The following is an 18,411-nucleotide window of genomic DNA, read 5'->3' on the forward strand; positions in this document are numbered from 1 at the left end:
GCTATTTCTTTTCCCCACTCTACAACTATAGTCCTGATTTGCTTGAATAATTTTTGGGATTTTGTGATGGAGGGTTGAGAAAAAAGTGGTAGGTGGGGGGCAGTGGGGGGGTGGTGTGGGGGGAAACAAGAGGTACAAGATAAAAACTGGATGAGTTTTTTAGGGATGGTTAAGGAGATTAGCTGTAGTCTGTGAGAAATATCAATTGGGTCCAGAAATAAGTAACTATTCTTAAAGGAATATGTGTCAACTTCATGGAATTTTTGAAAACACAAGTAAAATACTTGTTATTCTGAAATTATTGTGGTTGGATGAAATGCGTTCTTTTAAATTCAGCACCTGTATGGATCAAAACTACATGGAACATAGCTCTAGGAAGGTTCTGCATATGTTTTATTGCTTACTATTCTAAATTACTTGCCCTAGAAGTTTTAAAATTGATATTTTGCTTGTCTGGCTCAGAGAACCTTCAGCCATTAACTATTAACCCAACCTTTCCCGTTGGTTAGGATATCACATGTTACATTAGATTGTTCTCCAGAGCCCCAGAGGATATACCCAGCTATTAATGGGTCATTTTTCTTGTGGATGTTCCCTCAGCATTTCAGACTCACATGTTCTTAGCATTGTACTTTCCAACCCTTTCTCTCCTTTAGTGTTCCCAATCTCAGTGAATGGTACTATTTTATGCTCAGATTTCTGAATCAAAACCATGGTGACTTCTTAACACTTCCTTCTCTGATATCGAACTCCCAATTTATCTAAACATTTCTAAAATCTGCCCACTTATCTCTATCCCACTGCCATGACCTTGGATCAGACCACCATTACCTCTCGCTTGGATAACTGATACAGCTTCATAACTGGCCTCCCCGTCTCCAGATCTTCCCTTATCCATACCTCCAGGTGAAAATCATGCCTCTATTTGGTTGCATTTCTTTTTTTTTTCCTTTCTTTTCTTTCTTTTTTTTTTTTTTTTTGAGACGGAGTCTCTCGCTCTGTTGCCCAGGCTGGAGTGCAGTGACCGGATTCCAGCTCACTGCAAGCTCCGCCTCCCAGGTTTACGCCTTTCTCCTGCCTCAGCCTCCCGAGTAGCTGGGACTATAGGCACCCGCCACCTCGCCCGGCTAATATTTTGTATGTTTTTTAGTAGAGACGGGGTTTCACCGTGTTAGCCAGGATTGTCTCGATCTCCTGACCTTGTAATCCGCCCGTCTCGGCCTCCCAAAGTGCTGGGATTACAGACTTGAGCCACCGCGCCCGGCCTTTTTTTTTTTTTTTTTTTGAGACAGAGTCTTGCTCTGTCACCCAGGCTGTAGTGCAGTGGCGCGATCTTGGCTCACTGCAAGCTCTGCCTCCCGGGTTCACGCCATTCTCCTGCCTCAGCCTCCCGAGTAGCTGGGACTATAGGCACCCGCCACCTCGCCCGGCTAATATTTTGTATGTTTTTTAGTAGAGACGGGGTTTCACCGTGTTAGCCAGGATTGTCTCGATCTCCTGACCTTGTAATCCGCCCGTCTCGGCCTCCCAAAGTGCTGGGATTACAGACTTGAGCCACCGCGCCCGGCCTTTTTTTTTTTTTTTTTTGAGACAGAGTCTTGCTCTGTCACCCAGGCTGTAGTGCAGTGGCGCGATCTTGGCTCACTGCAAGCTCTGCCTCCCGGGTTCACGCCATTCTCCTGCCTCAGCCTCCTGAAGAGCTGGGACTCCAGGTGCCTGCCACCACACCTGGCTAATTTTTTGTATGTGGAGTAGAGACGGGGTTTCACCACGCTAGCCAGGGTGGTCTCAATCTCCTGACCTCGTGATCCGCCCCCCTTGACCTCCCAAAGTGCTGGGATTACAGGCATGAGCCACCGCCCCCGGCCTTGGTTGCATTTCTATTTGGATTATGCCTTGCTTATATAGTTCTCATTTAACATTTATTTTGAAGTTTCTCATTTGCTTTGTATGTATGTGTTTTATATTGTTCGTAGTCTTAGTCCTAGTTCATAGTCTTAGTTTTCTGAGACTTACATTTTAATATTTATTCTATTTAATTTTCCTCACCCCTTTTTAAAAACAAACAAACAAACAAAAAAAAAAACAGCTGTCAATCAATGCTTCTTACTACCCGCCATCCCCCTCTTTGACCAGAGACCTTCCCCAGGGAATTCTTGCCTAATTGGCTGGACTAGTTACATTGCTATCTCACAAGGGTACATGCTATGTCTTCCTGCATTGGATACACAATTGGTTGGATCCCATGTCTTCCTCTTTCTTGGTTTATTCCAGTAAGTGATGGTCTAGGAAAGGGTGAATGTGAGATCTAATTTTGGAGTCTTTTCGTTTCTTAAAATATATTTATTCTGCTGCTCATACAAATAAATAATTTGGCTAGCTATGAGATTCTAGATTTAAAAATTTGATCCTTGAACTCAAAGAGCTTGTTCTCTAGTACTATATAGTTTTACTGACAAGATGTCTGCATTTCTCTCTGGAGACTTTTATGATCAGCTTTTTATTTTTTATGTTTGAAATTTTTATAATGATTTTCCTAAGTTTGGGTCTTTGTTCATTTGTATTACTTTGCATTTTATAGAACCATCCGTTTTGTATTTGTTCTTTGGTATGGGCAAACTATTGTTTTATCGGTCTGATTATTTTTCTGTTTATTCTATTCTCTCTTCCCAAATCTATTATTTGTTGGATGTTGGATCTTCTGAATAGATCTTTTAAATCTCTTATTTTTCCATGTTTTCCATTTCTCTTTCTTTTTATTCCAATTTCCAGGAAACAAACTAGATGATATCTTCCTGTCCTTGTATTGAAACGTTGGCAATTTGGTTTTTCACTCAGTCTGATGCTCTGTCACATCATATGTCAATGAAACCAAAGCTCCCTGCTACAACCTTGGACTTCTTTCCAAACTTCTCCTGATCTGCATTTTCTATTTGACCCCTGCTCTCTTGGCTTTCTCTTCAATTTGCAGTCCTTTTTATCACCTTTGTTTTTGGCACAGGAAATTCCTGAAAATTTTGTAAGCTACTATAAGACATCTCTTTAGATCCAACAGGGACTTGGAACCATATGTACTTTTATAAGCACTGCTACTATCATACACATTTGTTGTCAGCAGAAATAATCCTCTGTAAAGTTACTACTATTGATCTTTATGTTAAAGTGACTCCTTTTACAGAATGAAGAAACTTTAGTAAATCAAATCAGGTTTCTTAATTTTTCTATTGCTATGGAAACAGATTTTCTTAAGTAGTGTTTGGAGAAATGAGTGGGTACCTCTATTATGTGAAGTAAAAAGAGTAAGAGAAAATACTGGAAATTTTCATGGCCACTTTCTTTCTGACCCTGGGTTAATAATGTGTAGCTTACAGAGTACACAGTTTTTCACTATGTACTAAGCTCTGACAGAGCAGAGATCCTGTCTCTGAGCATGAGGTTGGGTAACTCATTTCTATTCAAGGCTGTGTCAGAATAGTTATAATGAAATTGACTATATTAGCTTCATTGAGAGAAAAAGACCACATCTTGTGATGTAGACGCATTGTATAGATGAGAAAATAGATTCAGAGAAGTCTTTGTTGGAAGTTGCACATCTAGTAAATGTCATTGCCTTGCACACTCCTGCCTCTCTACCTCTCATAATCTTTATGCTCCCTGGAATGATCTCCCTTCTTTTTGCCATTTGAAGGCCCTAGCAGTAGGGCATAGTGATTAAAAGCCTAGGCTCTAAAGTCAGACAACCATGAATTTGAACTTTTGCCCCATTACTTAGCGACTTTGATCCAGTTAGTGACCCAATCCATCACTGTGACCTTGCAAAGTGATTGTAACCATCTAGATCCGTTCTCCACTCTCTCCACCTTGCTCTCTGTCCCAGTAGTCTGACCTCTGTGCATTTTATCCACATGCTGCCTTGATCTGGGACTTCTGGTAGATTTTAGCTAATAGGAAGCCTCAGTAGGAAATTGGAGCATGGGAAGAGAATGAAAATGGAGATGCTTATTTCTCCACTCTTTCCTTCCATTTTCTGTAGGCTGCCTGCATCCATCTACAAAGAGGGATCCTGCCAAGGTGCCCTCCTGACTTAGCTCTCTTTCTGGCTCCCAGTAATTATTCCTTTCCTACTTCCAGGTTTGGGGATGACAATGGCCTCAACAAAATAAGAAGGCATAATGAAGCACCCTTTTATAAGCATTGGTACTATCATATATTTGTTGACAGCAGGCTATAGAATGAACAGTGCTTATAAAAAGGTACTGCACTATTCCTTATGATTTAGTTACACCCTGCCTACATTTTAGTAAATAGTCATTTTAATAAACTTTCCTCTAATTAACCTACTTTTAGGAAGCCATCTATTTCCTTTTGGAACCCCACAAATATATCATTATAAGCCTCAATTTTATTTTCTATAAAATGGGCATAAGAATATTATTTACCTCATAGATTTGTTGTGAAGAATAAATGGGATAATGGACCTAAAGCATTAGGCATAGTACATAGAAAGCACTCGATACATTTCAGCTATTACTATTAATAGTTGCAACATCAATTTTCTCCCATTCTATAGGTTGCCTGTTCACTCTGATGGTAGTTTCTTTTGCTGTGCAGAAGCTCTTTAGCTCAATTAGATCCCATTTGTCAATTTTGGCTTTTGTTGCCATTGCTTTTGGTGTTTTAGTCATGAAGTCCTTGCCCATGACAATCTACCCATCTGACAAAGAGCTAATATCCAGAATCTACAAACAACTTAAGCTTTACAAGAAAAAATCAACCCCATCAAAAAGTGGGCGAAGGATATGAACAGGCACTTCTCAAAAGAAGACATTTATGCAGCCAACAGACACATGAAAAAATGCTCAACATCACTGGCCATCAGAGAAATGCAAATCAAAACAGCAATGAGATACCATCTCATACCAGTTAGAATGGCGATCATTAAAAAGTCAGGAAACTACAGGTGCTGTAGAGGATGTGGAGAAACAGGAACACTTTTACACCATTGGTGGGACTGTAAACTAGTTCAAACACTGTGGAAGACAGTGTGGCAATTGCTCAAGAATCTAGAACTAGAAATACCATTTGACCCAGCCATCCCATTACTGGGTATACACCCAAAGGAATATAAATCATGCTGCTATAAAGATACATGCACACATATGTTTATTGTGGCACTATTCATAATAGTAAAGACTTGGAACCAACCCAAATGTCCATCAATGATAGACTGGATTAAGAAAATGTGGCACATATACAGCATGGAATACTATGCAGCCATAAAAAGGATGAGTTCATGTCCTTTGTAGGGACATGGATGAAGCTGGAAACCATCATTCTGAGCAAATTATCACAAGGACAGAAAACCAAACACCGCGTGGTAGGAATTGAACAATGAGAACACTTGGACACAGGATGGGGAACATCACATGCTGGGGCCTGTCTTGGGGTGGGGGAAGCGGGGAGGGATAGCATTAGGAGAGATACCTAATGTAAATGATGAGTTAACGGGTGCAGCACACCAACATGGCACATGTATACATATGTAACAAACCTGCACGTTGTGCATATGAACTTAAAGTATACAATAAATAAATAAAATGGTTGCAATATCATTCATCTTAAGATAAGGTCAAAATGAATCTACTGTTGATTCTGATTACTTCAGAATTCTGTTTTCCCAACATTTATGCACTTTGAGTTTTTCATAAATTAGTCTGTGGTAAGAAATGTTTATTTCTCATTTTTTTTTCTTTTTCTTGTCCTTTTAATCAATACTTTTCTTGAAAGATGGCTAATAGGTAATAATAGAGGAGCATTTATTAACAGGCAGGCTGAGAGAGATTATGGATTACCTAGATACTGAGTTCCTATTGCTAATGTAACAGACATACACACACACACACACACACACACACACACACACAAATAAAAATAAAAAAGATTACCTGCCTATCTCTGATAGCTTAATCCATCCACAGAGATAAGAACAGAAAATATATTTACAATAGAATAAATCCAAACCCGCTTAGAAGTGTGAAGTTCTGGCAGGAGTTAGTAAGATAAACTAGTTGACTTTAGCTTTCCTAATCTAATTCTATGATTGATTTTGATAGAAAAAGAAAGTAACAGACAGGATGCCCAGGATCACACTCAAAGTCACCAGTACCTAACACGGTAAAATTTTAGTCTGTGTTGATGTAACTTCAGAGCACAGTTTTGTACACGGAAGAGTTTAAAACATCTCGGGAACAGATGTAAAGGCACTTTTTTTCTTTTTTTAGCAAGAAATGTGGTTACTGTCGGCCACCACAGTCAGAACCAGAGGACACCATGCTGGCTAACGGAAACCAGATGCTCTGGTAAAGAAAGCCATGGATAAATATGATTTATTTTCAGCTGAATGACCTTCAATTATCTCCCTTAATGTTTAGACCTGGTTCTCTGCCATATTCTTTCTTTGAGTACTTAAAGAAGAGACCAGCAAAGGGGCACCATTATAGAGTGATTTATGGAGGACATGGACTAGGGTCATCTATGGAATGTGAGAGAAAACAGGAGGGGGAGGAGAAAAGAGGGAGAGGGCGCACGCAAGAGACATTGAGAATAAACTCAAGATAAAAAATAAAAACATGGGAAATATAGTTTTGTGGGTAGATTCCTGGCTAGGAGCCAGGAGTCCTGGGTGCCAGTCCTTCTTTTGGTATTAACTCATTGCGACAGGCTGAACCAATTCAAAATACATTTATTGTGACTCTAGTCTCTTAGCTTCATTATGCCAAGATTCTCCTGCCATCACACAATGGGACTAGTTTTCGTAGATTTTCTAATTTCCAGGAATACTATGTGATTTGATAGTAAGATGATTTGTGTTTCTTCACCCCCGCTCTTTAATCCCAGTGTTGATACCTTTATCTCATATGCCATCCTAAGCCTGTAGTTAAACGTCTTGAAGATGCTGAGACTGAATAGCCATTTTTGTCTCCCCATCCCCTTTCCTGGAAATTCTTCTTGACCACCTTTCCATTTATTAAACCACTGTTTTTCAGCTTAATGACTTTATTTTGATAACTACTGCATGTCCTTAGGAAAAGTCAGTGATGGTGGTGCCAGCAGGAACTATTCATAGTAAGCAAACTGTTTATGAAAAATATAATCTTTAAGAAACAACTCGCTTGTAGACTTACTTCATATCTGTCTTTGCGTTTTGCTAAATTTTTCTCAACAGTTTCAACAGCCACAAGAACATCTCTCTCTAGGTGTCTTACCAAATTGAGACTACTCATTGAGAACGTGAAATTCATCTCATTTCTTTTTTCCTGTCTGCTTGATTCTTTCTCCTTTACTTAAAAGCAATTTCTCTTTTTCTGATCCATTCATCTTAAAGGATCTACAAGTCTTCTAGAAATCTAGATTTGGTAGAATCTCTTCTTCTTCATTATTAAGTTTACTGATTCTACTACAATATCTGTTTTAAAAAATCTGGAAAGATTTATTTTAGAGTTTGACTGAGGCCTCAGGCTAAGAGGAGCTCTAAAAAAATGAATAGTAGAGACAGATCCCAGCCATTTTCTCCTTCTCAACAAACATTTTTTCCATTAGTTCTCTCCTTTCTCCTCTAAATTATATTTTTTCCCTCTGTTTTTTTCCTAAACACACACACTTGCTTTTATTTCTTCTATCTGAAAAAAAAAATAAGAAAAGGAAAAGACTATGTGAGTTTGCTTGGACTGCCAAAGCAAAATGTCAGAGACTGGGTGGCTTAAACAACAAAAATTCATTACTTACAGTTCTGAAGGCTAGAAGTCCAAGACCAAAGAGTTGACAGGCTCGGTTTCCCCTGAGGTCTGTCTCCTTGGCTTTTAGATGGCTGTCTTCTCACTGTGTTTTAGTCTTTCTTCTCTGTGTGTGCATCTCTGTATGCCCTAATCTCCTCTTCTAATAAGGATACCAGTCAGATTGAATTATGCCCACCCTGACAACCTCATTTTAATTTCTCCTTTAAAGGCCATATCTCTGAATACAGTCATATTCCTAGGTACTAGGTTGCCATATGTACCTCCTATGAATTTTGGGGAACACGGTTCAGTCCATAATACAAAGCAACAAAAAAAATTCTAAAATTCACTTTTTACTCGACTTTTCGCTCCTACTACCACATAATTTCCTGCTCCTCTTTACAAAAACAACTTCTCCAAAGAGTTGTATATGCTTGCTGTCTCTAGTATTTTCCCTCTCATTCTGTCGTAATTTTACTCCATTCAGCTTTTTGCTTTCACGACTCCGTGAAAACTACTTCAGTGGCCAAAGTCACTGATGACCTTGCTGATAAATCCAATGGTCATTCTCAGTGCCCATTTTATTTGATATAGCAACACCATTTGACACAGTTGATTATCCTTCTTCCTCAATACCCCCTGCTCCCTTGGCTTCCAGAACAACATACTCAATTGATTCTCCTTTTGCCTTCCTGGTTACACTCAGTCTTTTTTGCTGGTTCCTCCTCTTTTTCCAGAACTATTAATATTGCAACAATCTGGATTCTCTTCTCTATCCACATGCATTCCCTTGGTGAACTTATCCAGTCTCATACTTTTACTATTATGAGTATACTAGACTCCAAAATTTATCTCACTAGCTTTCTCTCTTAAATTTCAAATGTCTATGTATTATTTCCATATGCTCATAATATGTATAAAATTGAACTCCTAATCACCTTCCCCAAACCTGCCCCATTTGTAATCTCCACCTAAATTTTTGGCAGCTCTATCATTCCGGTTGCTTAGACTAACAATATTGAGTCATCCTTGACTCTTCTCTTCTTTCATTCCATGTCTTATTCACCATGAAATCCTGTTGGCTCTAGGATCAGAATTGATTTGGAATCAGATCACTTCTCACTAACTCTGTTACTACTAATTTGTGCCAAGACATTATCTTCCCTCACTTGGATTACTACACTTGACTCCAAAATGATCTCTGTGATTTCATATTTAGCAACCAGAGTGATGCTCTTAAAATACAAGTCAGATCATGTTACTTTTTGAGCTGGAATCCTCCACTCACTTCACATACTACTCAATGAAAAAGTCAGTCTTTACAATGGCCAAAAGACCCTTCATGATCCCACTCTTTCATCTCATCTTCTAATATTATCTCCCTCATTTACTTCATTAGCCATATTGGTCTCATTTTTTTTTCCTACAATACAGCAAGAACATTCTACCTTAAGGCCTTTGGACTAGCATTTTCATCTGAGGCATTTGTTTCTCAAATACTCGCAAGGATAACTAGTCCTCCTTCTCAAGCCTTTGCTCAAATTACACCTTTTCAATCAGGCGTACTCTGATCTCCTTTTTAAAATGGTAAATTGCCTCAAACCCAACTCCATCTATGTGGTCCCTCTGACTGTTCTATTTTATCTATTAAATATAACTTATTACCTTCTAATATAAGATACAATGTGCTTAAGTGTATAATACAGGCATACAATGTGTAATGATTACATCAGGGTAAATGGGATGTCTTATCACCTTAAGCACTTATCATCTCTTCACTTTACAGTCCAATTATACTCAATTTTACTCTTTTAGTTATTTTAAAATGTACAATAATTATTGTTGACTGTAGTCACCCTTTTGTGCTGTTAAATATTAGATCTTATTCATTCTATCTAACTGTATTTTTGTAGCCACTAACCTTCTCTATTCCACTGACCCCCTATATTAGTCTCTTCTCACGCTGTCAAGGCTTGGGGCTTGTACCCTCTGAGAACACGGCCTGAGCTGTACCTTGGCCCCTTTTAGGCATGGCTGGAGTGCCTAGGATGAAGGGCACCATGTCCCCAGGCTGCATATAGCAGGGGGGCCCTGGAGCCAGCCCAGGAAATCATTTTTTCCCTCCTAGGCCTCCAGGCCTATGATGGAAGGGGCTGCTGCCAAGGTCTCTGACATGCCCTGAAGGCATTTTTTCCCATTGTCTTGGCATTAGCATTTGGCTTTTCATTACTTATGTAAATTTCTGCTGCCAGCTTCAATTTCTTCCCAGAAAAATGGGGTTTTCTTTTCAACTGCATTGTCAGCCTGCAAATTTTTCAAACTTTTATGCTGTGCTTCCTCTTGAATGCTTTGCCGCTTAGAAATTTCTTCCATCAGATACCCTAAATCATCTCTCTCAAGTTCAAAGTTCCACAGATCTCTAGGGCAGGGGCAAAATCCTGACACACTCTTTGTGTAACAAGTGTGACCTTTACTCCAGTTCCCAAGAAGTCCCTCATCTCCATCTGAGACCACCTCAGCCTGCACTTCCTTGTCCATATTACTATCAGCATTTTGGTCAAAGTCATTCAAAAAGTCCCTAGGAATGTCCAAACTTTTCCACATCTTCCTGTCTTCTGAGCCCTCCAAGTCTCTAAGAAGTTTTAAACTTTCCCACATTTTGCTGTCTTCTTCTGAGCCCTACAAATTGTTTCAACCTCTGCTCATTAGCCAGTTCCAAAGTTGCTTCCACATTTTTGGGTATCTTTAGAGCAGCACCCCATTACCTGGTACCAATTTACTGTATTAGTCCATTCTCATGCTGCTATAAAGAAATACCTGACACTGCATAATTTAATGAGGAAAGAGGTTTAATTGACCCACAGTTCCACAGGGCTGGGAGGCCTCAGGAAACTTACAATCATGGCAGATGGGGAAGCAAACACCTCCTTCTTCACATTGTGGCAGCAAGGAGAAATGCCAAGCAAAAGGGGAAAAGCCCCTTGTAAAACTGTCAGATGTCATGAGAACTCTCTCACTAACACAAGAAAAGCATGGAGGTAACTGACTCCATGATTCATTTACTTCTCAATGGGTCCCTCCCACCACATATGGGGATTATGGGAACTACAATTCAAGATGAGATTTTGATGAGGACACAGCCAAACCATATCACCCCCTACCATTCCCAGTGACTAGTAACCATCCTTATACTCTTTATCTCCATCAGTTCAATCGTTTTAATTTTTAGATCCCACAAATCAGTGAGAACATGCACATTTTGTTTTTCTGTACCTGGCTTTTTTCACTTAACAAAATGTCCTCCATTTCCATCCATATTGTTGTAAATGACAGGATCTCATTCTTTTGAATGGCTGAATAGTATTCCTTTGTGTGTGTGTGTGTGTGTGTGTGTGTGTGTGTGTGTGTGTACATATCACATTTTCTTTACTCATTCATCTGTTGGTGGACATTTAAATTGCTTCCAAATCTTGGCTATTGTGAGTAGTGCTGCAATAAATATGCGATGACAGATGTCTCTCTGACTTATTGATTTCATGTCTTTTGCATAAATAGTAGTGAAATTGCTGGGTCACATGGTAGTTCTATTTTTAAGGAACCTCCGCACTTTTCTCCATAGGGGTTTTATTAAGTTACATTCTCACCATTGGTGTATGAGGGTTCCCCTTTCTTCATATACTTGCCAGTATTTGTTATTGCTTGTCTTTTGGATAAAAACCATTTTAACTTGAGTGAAATAATGTCTCATCATAGTTTTGATTTGTATTTCTCTGACGATCAGTGATGTTGAGTACCTTTTCATATACCTGTTTGCCATTTGTATGTTTTCTTTTCAAAAAGTCTATTCAGATCTTTTGCTCATTTTTTGATTGCATTGTTACATTTTTTCCTATTGAGTTGTTTGAGGTCTTTACATATTCTAGTTATTAATTCCTTGTCAGATGAGTAGTTTATAAATATTTTCTCCCATTCTGTAGGTTGTCTCTTCACTTTGTTGATTATACCCTTGCTGTGAAGAAACTTTTTAACTTGATGTGATCCTATTTGCCCATTTATGCTTTTATTGCCTGTACTTTGGAGATATTACTCAAGAAAATTTTTCCCCAGATCAATGTCCTGAAGAGCTTCCTCAGTGATTTCTTGTAGTAGTTTTATAGTTTCAGGTCTTAGGTTTAAGTCTTTAATCCATTTTTGATTTTACTTTTGTAGATGGTGAGAGATAGGGATCAAGTTCATTCTTCTGCATGTGGATATCCAGTTTTCCCAGCTTAATTTGTTGAAGAGCCTGCTCTTTCGCCATTGTTTGTATTTGGCATCTTTGTTGAAAATTCACTGTAGATGTATGAATTATTTCTGGGTTTTTTATTCTTTTCCATTGGTCTGTGTGTCTGTTTTTATGCCAGTACCATGCTTTTTTGATTACTGTAGCTCTGTAGTATAATATGAAGTCAGGTAATGTAATTTATCCGGTTTGTTTATTTTTGCTCAGGATGGCTTTGCCTGTTCTGAGTCTTTCATGGTCCTGTGTAAAATTTAGAATTGTGTTTTCTATTTCTGTGAAGAATGTCATTGGTATTTTGATAGAGATTACATGGAATCTATAGACTGCTTTAGGTAGAATGAACAATTTAACAATATTTATTCTTCTAGTCCATGAACATCAAATATCTTTCAATTTTTTGTGCCCTTGTCAACTTCCTGCATCAATGTTTCATACTTTTCATTGTAAAGATTTTTTACTTCTTTGGTTAAGTTTACTCCTAGGCATCTCATTTTTAGCTATTGTAAATGGGATTACATTCTTGATTTCTTTTTCAGATTATTCACTGTTTGGCATGTAGAAACGCTATCAATTTTCATATGTTGATACTGTATCCTGCAACTTTACTGAATTGATCAGTTCTAATATTAATAGATTTATTGTGGAGTATTTAAGTGTTTCCAAATATAAGATTATATCATCTGCAAACAAGAATAATTTGACTTCTTTCTTTTTAATTTGGATGCCCTTTATTTTCTTCTCTTGTCTGATAGCTGTTGTGAGAATTTCAAGTACTATGTTGAATAACAGTGGTGACAATGGGCATCTTTGTAGCATTCCAGATCTTAGAGAAAAGGCTTTTCATTTTTCTCCATTCAGTATGATACTAGCTGTGGGTCTGTCATGTATGGCTTTTATTTTATTGGGGTATGTTCCTTGTATACCCAATTTTTTGAGAATTTTTATTACGAAGGGATATTGAATTTTATCAAATGCTTTTTCAGTGTCAATTGAAATGATCATACATTTTTCCTTCATTCTGTCAATACGATATAACACATTGATTGATTTGCATATGTTGAACTATCCTTGCATGTCAGGGATAAATCCCACTTGGTCATGATGAATGATATTTTAATGTGTTGCTGAATTCAGTTTGCTAGTATTTTGTTGATGATTTTTGCATCAATGTTCATCAGGGATCATGGCCTATAGTGTTGTTTGTTTATTTGTTTTGGTGTGTCTTTTTCTACATTTTGGTATCAGGGTAATATTGGTCTTGTAGAATGAGTTTGGAAGTATTCCCTCCTCCTGTAATTTTTGGAACAGTTTGAGTAAGATTGGTATTAGTTCTTCTTTAAATGTTTGGCATAAATCAGCAGTGGGTCCTGAACTTCTCTTTACTGGGAGATGTTTTATTACTGCTTCTATCTTGTTACTTGTTATTGTTCTGTTCAGGTTTTAAATTTCTTCCCAGTTCAATTTTGGTAGGTTGTATGTATCTAGGAATTCATCCATCTCTTCTAGGTTTTCCAATTTATTGGCATATATTGCTCATAGTGGTCTCTAATGGTCCTTTGAATTTCTGTGGTGTCAGTTGTAATGTCTCCTTTTTCATTACTTGAATTCTGATTTTGTTTACTTGAATTTTCTCTCTTTTTTTTCTTAGTCTGGCTAAAGGTTTGTTAATGTTGACTTAAAAAGAATGACTTTTTGTGTCATTGATCTTTTGTATTGTTTTTATTTCAATTTCACATATTTCTGCTTTGATTTTTATTATTTCTTTTCTTCTCCCAATTTTGAGTTTGGTTAGCTCTTGCTTTTCAAGTTCTTCACAATGCATCATTAGGTTATTTATTTGAAGTTTTTCTGCTATTTTGATATATGTGTTTATTGCTATAAACTTTCCTCTTTTTATTGCTTTCGCTGTATCCCATACATTTTGTTATGTTGTGTTTCCATTTTCATTTGTTTCAAGAATTTAAAAAATTTCTTTCTTAATTTTTTCATTAACCTACTGGCCACTCAGAAGTATATTGTTTAATTTCTATGTGTTTCTATGGTTTCCAAAGTTCCTCTTGTTATTGATTTCTAGTTTTATTCTATTGTGGTCAGAGAAAGTACTTGATATTATTTCAATTTTAAAAAAAAATTTTAAGAGTTGTTTTGTGGACTAACATATTATCTATCCTTGAGAATAATCCATGTGCTGAGGAGAAGAATATGTATTCTGTAGCCATAATATGAAATGTTCTATAAATATCTACTAGGTCCATTTTGTCTATAGTGCAGATTAAGTCTGGTGTATCTTTGTTGATTTTCTGTCTGGATGATTTGTCCATTGCTGAAAGTGGAGTGTTATGATGAACCCAGCCAGGACTAGGTCCTTCCCTTCAAGGCAACAGGCTCCCTTTTGGCCCTTGGTGTGTCTAACGATGTCAACCAGGAGCTAGGGCCTAGAATGGAGGCCTCAAGACTTTGCTGGATGTTCTAGTGTGGCTGAGGTGGTATCCAGGTTGCAAAGCAAAGTCTTCTTTACTCTCCTCTCTCCTCTCTTTAAGCAGAGGGAAGGAGCTCCTCCTGGAGCTGCAAGCTGTTCTGCCCGGGATTGGGAAGGGGTGATGGAAGAAAACTCTTAGCCATCTTGGCTGGCGTCTCAGTAGAACTGCATGCATCCTAAGTCCACTGGTTCTAAGCTCAGCACAGCACAAGGACTTGCCCAGGAATTGCAGTACTTGTGGCCTAGACAGCCTTTTAAGTCTATTTAAAACCCCAGCACACTTTAGCCCTCAGTGGTGGGACTTGCCAGAAATCAGGTTCCCACTGCTGGTATGGGTGATTCCCCTCTGGCTAAGGTTGGTCTAAATGCATTCTTCATGAGTGCTGGTTGTATTCTGCCCAATGTTGCTTTCTGTGACAGGACAGCACTGAGTTCCAATGCAAAGTACAACAATCACTGCACTTTCCCTCCTGCAAGCACATAGATTCTCAATCTGTGCCACACATCTGCTGCAGGAGAATAGGGGAGGGGTGGTGTCAGCAATTCAAGACTCTTGCCTACTCTCTTCAGTGTCTCCTTGCTTTGATGTTAAAATCAGGTACCATGATCACTCGCCTGATTTTTGGTTCTTATGAAGGTGCTTTCTTGTGTGAACAGTTATTCAATTTTGTGTTTCCATAGGAGGGATGATTGCTGAAGGCTTCTGTTTTGCCATTGTGTCTCATCTCTCTCCTTCCTAATTCTGTCATGAGACCCTATGTATGAATTAAGATTGCAACCATCTTGCTCCTATGGTGTTTGTTCATACCTGACACTAAATTTCTTCAGGTGTCATTCCTCACCTCAGTCCCAATTCATACCGGCCTCCCTTCTAATCTTTCATGGCTCATTCCTACATTGACTATATAAGACAGCAGTATTTGTCACATTTAATATTATTGCTGTGGTCTGGATATTCATGTCCCCTCAACATTTCTATGTTGAAATATTAACCCCCAAGGTGATGGTAGTAGAAGGTTGGCCTAACTGGGGAATGATTAGACTCTGTCCTAATGAACGAGATTAGTGCCCTCATAAAAGAGGTTCTAGAGAGCTGCCTTGTTCCTTCCATCATGTGAAGACACAGTGAGAAGGCACTATCTATGAACAAGAAGGCAGGCCTCACTAGACACCAAATCTGACAGCACCTTGATTTTGAACATCTCAGCCTTCAGACCTGTGAGAAATACATTTATGTTGTTTGTAAACCACTCAGTTTATGGTATTTTGTTACATCAGCCTGAGTAGACCATGGCAAATATCAGAACATTATAGCAGTCTCCTCCTTCTTGAAGATGTTCATTAAGTTCTGTACTGGCATTTTTAATGACATCTAAATTTATCTCCCACTTCCGATCTTTTTTCACCTAACTTACTTTTATTGTGTCTAGATTAAGCTTCAAAGTACAGCTATGATCCTATCATACCTTGAGTAGCTCCCAAAGATGGCTGAATAAAGCCCAAATCCTTTGGCTTAGTATTCCAGGCTGCTGTCTATAACCTAGCCACAGTCTACTCTTCAGCCTCATTTCTCACTATGTCCTCAAGCATACCTTAAACTTTAGACGAAATGGAGTACCTGATGCTTATTAAACATAGCTAGTAAGTTTCCTACCTCTATGCTTTTCTTATAGTGTTAATTCCAAATGTAGTGTTCTTCATCCTTTAGCTAGCTCTTGAATTTCTTCTGCCTCAGACTGAGCTTACATAACATCCCTTCTATGAAATTACCCTGAAGCATCCTTTAATGAAGAGACGTTTTCTTCCTTTAAGTTATGACAGCACTCTATCTGAACTTCTCTTCCAGCTATAATTACTTCTGCCTTCTGATATGTTTGTATACATATTTGTCTTTTTTTCCCTTCCCCCAGCTCCCCGCCCCCCACCACCTGAACCCACAAACTGTAAGCTTTCTTTCACTAGTCTGAATTTTATTCATCTTGATGCACTTCACAGCTCTTAGCTTCATGCCTGGGACCTCAGAGACACTCAGTGATACTCAGTTAAAGTCTGTTTAATAGATGTTGACTCAGTTTCTAATTTTCTCTATTGGGCTGTGTAATTCTGTACCAAGTCCCTTCCTCTTACAATATTCTACTCTTCTGTCACCCACTTCCTCTTCTTCTCTGGTCCTTTTTAGTTCTGACTTTACAGTAGATCCCGTGCTTTAAATTACTTAATAAGAAAAGAGTATAAGTGAATTAGGGAATGTCTCAAATCACTATTTCTTCATGTGTGCACTTACCAAATTGGTCCATGTATTTTTAATGCAGAAATACATGTTCTATTTATAGCACTTATCTTTTCATTGTGTGTTATACAGTTTTAAAGTGTTTTTATATTTATTTTCTCATATAATTGTCAAGGTCTAACTGGAAATTCTTGAGGCATATTAGAGACCAAAAGTACTAAGAACCAAACACCTTGGTTGATCCGGAATGGTTCTATTTTAAAATATCCTCTCATGGGCTGGGTGTGGTGGCTCATGCTTTTAATCCCAGCACTTTGGGAGGCTGAGGCGGGTGGATTACCTGAGGTCAGGAGTTCAAGACCAGATTGACAAACATGGAGAAACCTCATCTCAACTAAAAATACAACATTAACCAGGTGTGGGTGGCACATGCCTGTAATCCCAGTTACTTGGAGGCTGAGGCAGGAGAATGAGACAGGAGAATGGCTTGAACCCAGGAGGAGGAGTTTGCAGTGAGCTGAGATTGCACCATTGCACTCCAGCTTGGCCAACAGAGGAGAAACTCTGTCTAAAAAAAAAAAAAAAAAAAAAAAAAAAAAAAAATCCTCTACTGGTATAAGACTATGTGTCTCAGTTTCGGCTTCTGATATTATGTTTGGTATGATAAGCAACCCCTATGCTTTGTTTCTTTCTTGTTCATTAGTACTTGGGGTCCTGAGTGAAGCGAGGAAAGGTATTGATATTTCAGAATAAAACCATAACTGGCTTTGCTGGTATATATTCATTTTGGTAACCTTGTCTTTCTATCTGAAGGAAAATAACTGTCTGAGAATTGACTAACCGACCAGCGTTTATTGAGCATCTACTCTGTACCTAGCCATGTGCTAACTTAGAAAGACCTTGAGGCCGGGCGCGGTGGCTCAAGCCTGTAATCCCAGCACTTTGGGAGGCCGAGTCGGGCGGATCACGAGGTCAGGAGATCGAGACCATCCTGGCTAACACGGTGAAACCCCGTCTCTACTAAAAAATACAAAAAGCTAGCCGGGCGAGGTGGCGGGCGTCTGTAGTCCCAGCTACTCGGGAGGCTGAGGCAGGAGAATGGCGTAAACCCGGGAGGCGGAGCTTGCAGTGAGCTGAGATCCGGCCACCGCACTCCAGCCTGGGTGACAGAGCAAGACTCCGCCTCAAAAAAAAAAAAAAAAAAAAAAGAAAGACCTTGAGGGATAAAACTAAATCTTATTTGTCCTTGTAATCACTCTCTCCCCTCCAATGGGCCAAGTTTAATCTACTCATTAAAACATGTATCGACCCTGTGCTATGAACCAGGCACAGTGTTTAGGCACTCGTATGAGAAGATAAATATGTCTGGTATCTGTTTTCAGGGAAACTATAATAAAGAAGGAGAAACAGTCAATGAAGCAAAATGATTACAATATAGCGTGGCAGGTTCTTAAGGATGTGATAGAAGCACTTAGAATGGCCAGCTCAAGTATCACTCCGTTTTAGAAGCTTTTCCTAGGTCTTAAAAAGGTTTAATAGAGACTCAATTTATGTTCGTTTAACAAAAGAATTATTATGAAAATGTAACCACAATAAAAGGCCAAAAGTAATAAAATGACCAGTGAATGGTAGAGGTAGTGAGTGT

The 18,411-nt window shown here is 38.6% G+C and overlaps 1 long non-coding RNA gene across 1 annotated transcript in view; it reads left to right on the forward strand.

The window, feature by feature from the left end:
- LOC117075112 overlaps positions 1-6,359 on the forward strand; it is a 75,309-nt gene extending 68,950 nt beyond the window's left edge. The window contains exon 4 of the long non-coding RNA XR_004433852.1: positions 6,282-6,359. This is a non-coding gene — a long non-coding RNA (uncharacterized LOC117075112). The remainder of the gene's footprint in view (positions 1-6,281) is intronic.
- Positions 6,360-18,411: the final 12,052 nt, after the last annotated feature.

This window comes from Trachypithecus francoisi, unplaced genomic scaffold (genome assembly GCF_009764315.1).
Source record: "Trachypithecus francoisi isolate TF-2019V2 unplaced genomic scaffold, Tfra_2.0 Lachesis_group5, whole genome shotgun sequence".
Classification (NCBI taxonomy): domain Eukaryota; kingdom Metazoa; phylum Chordata; class Mammalia; order Primates; family Cercopithecidae; genus Trachypithecus; species Trachypithecus francoisi.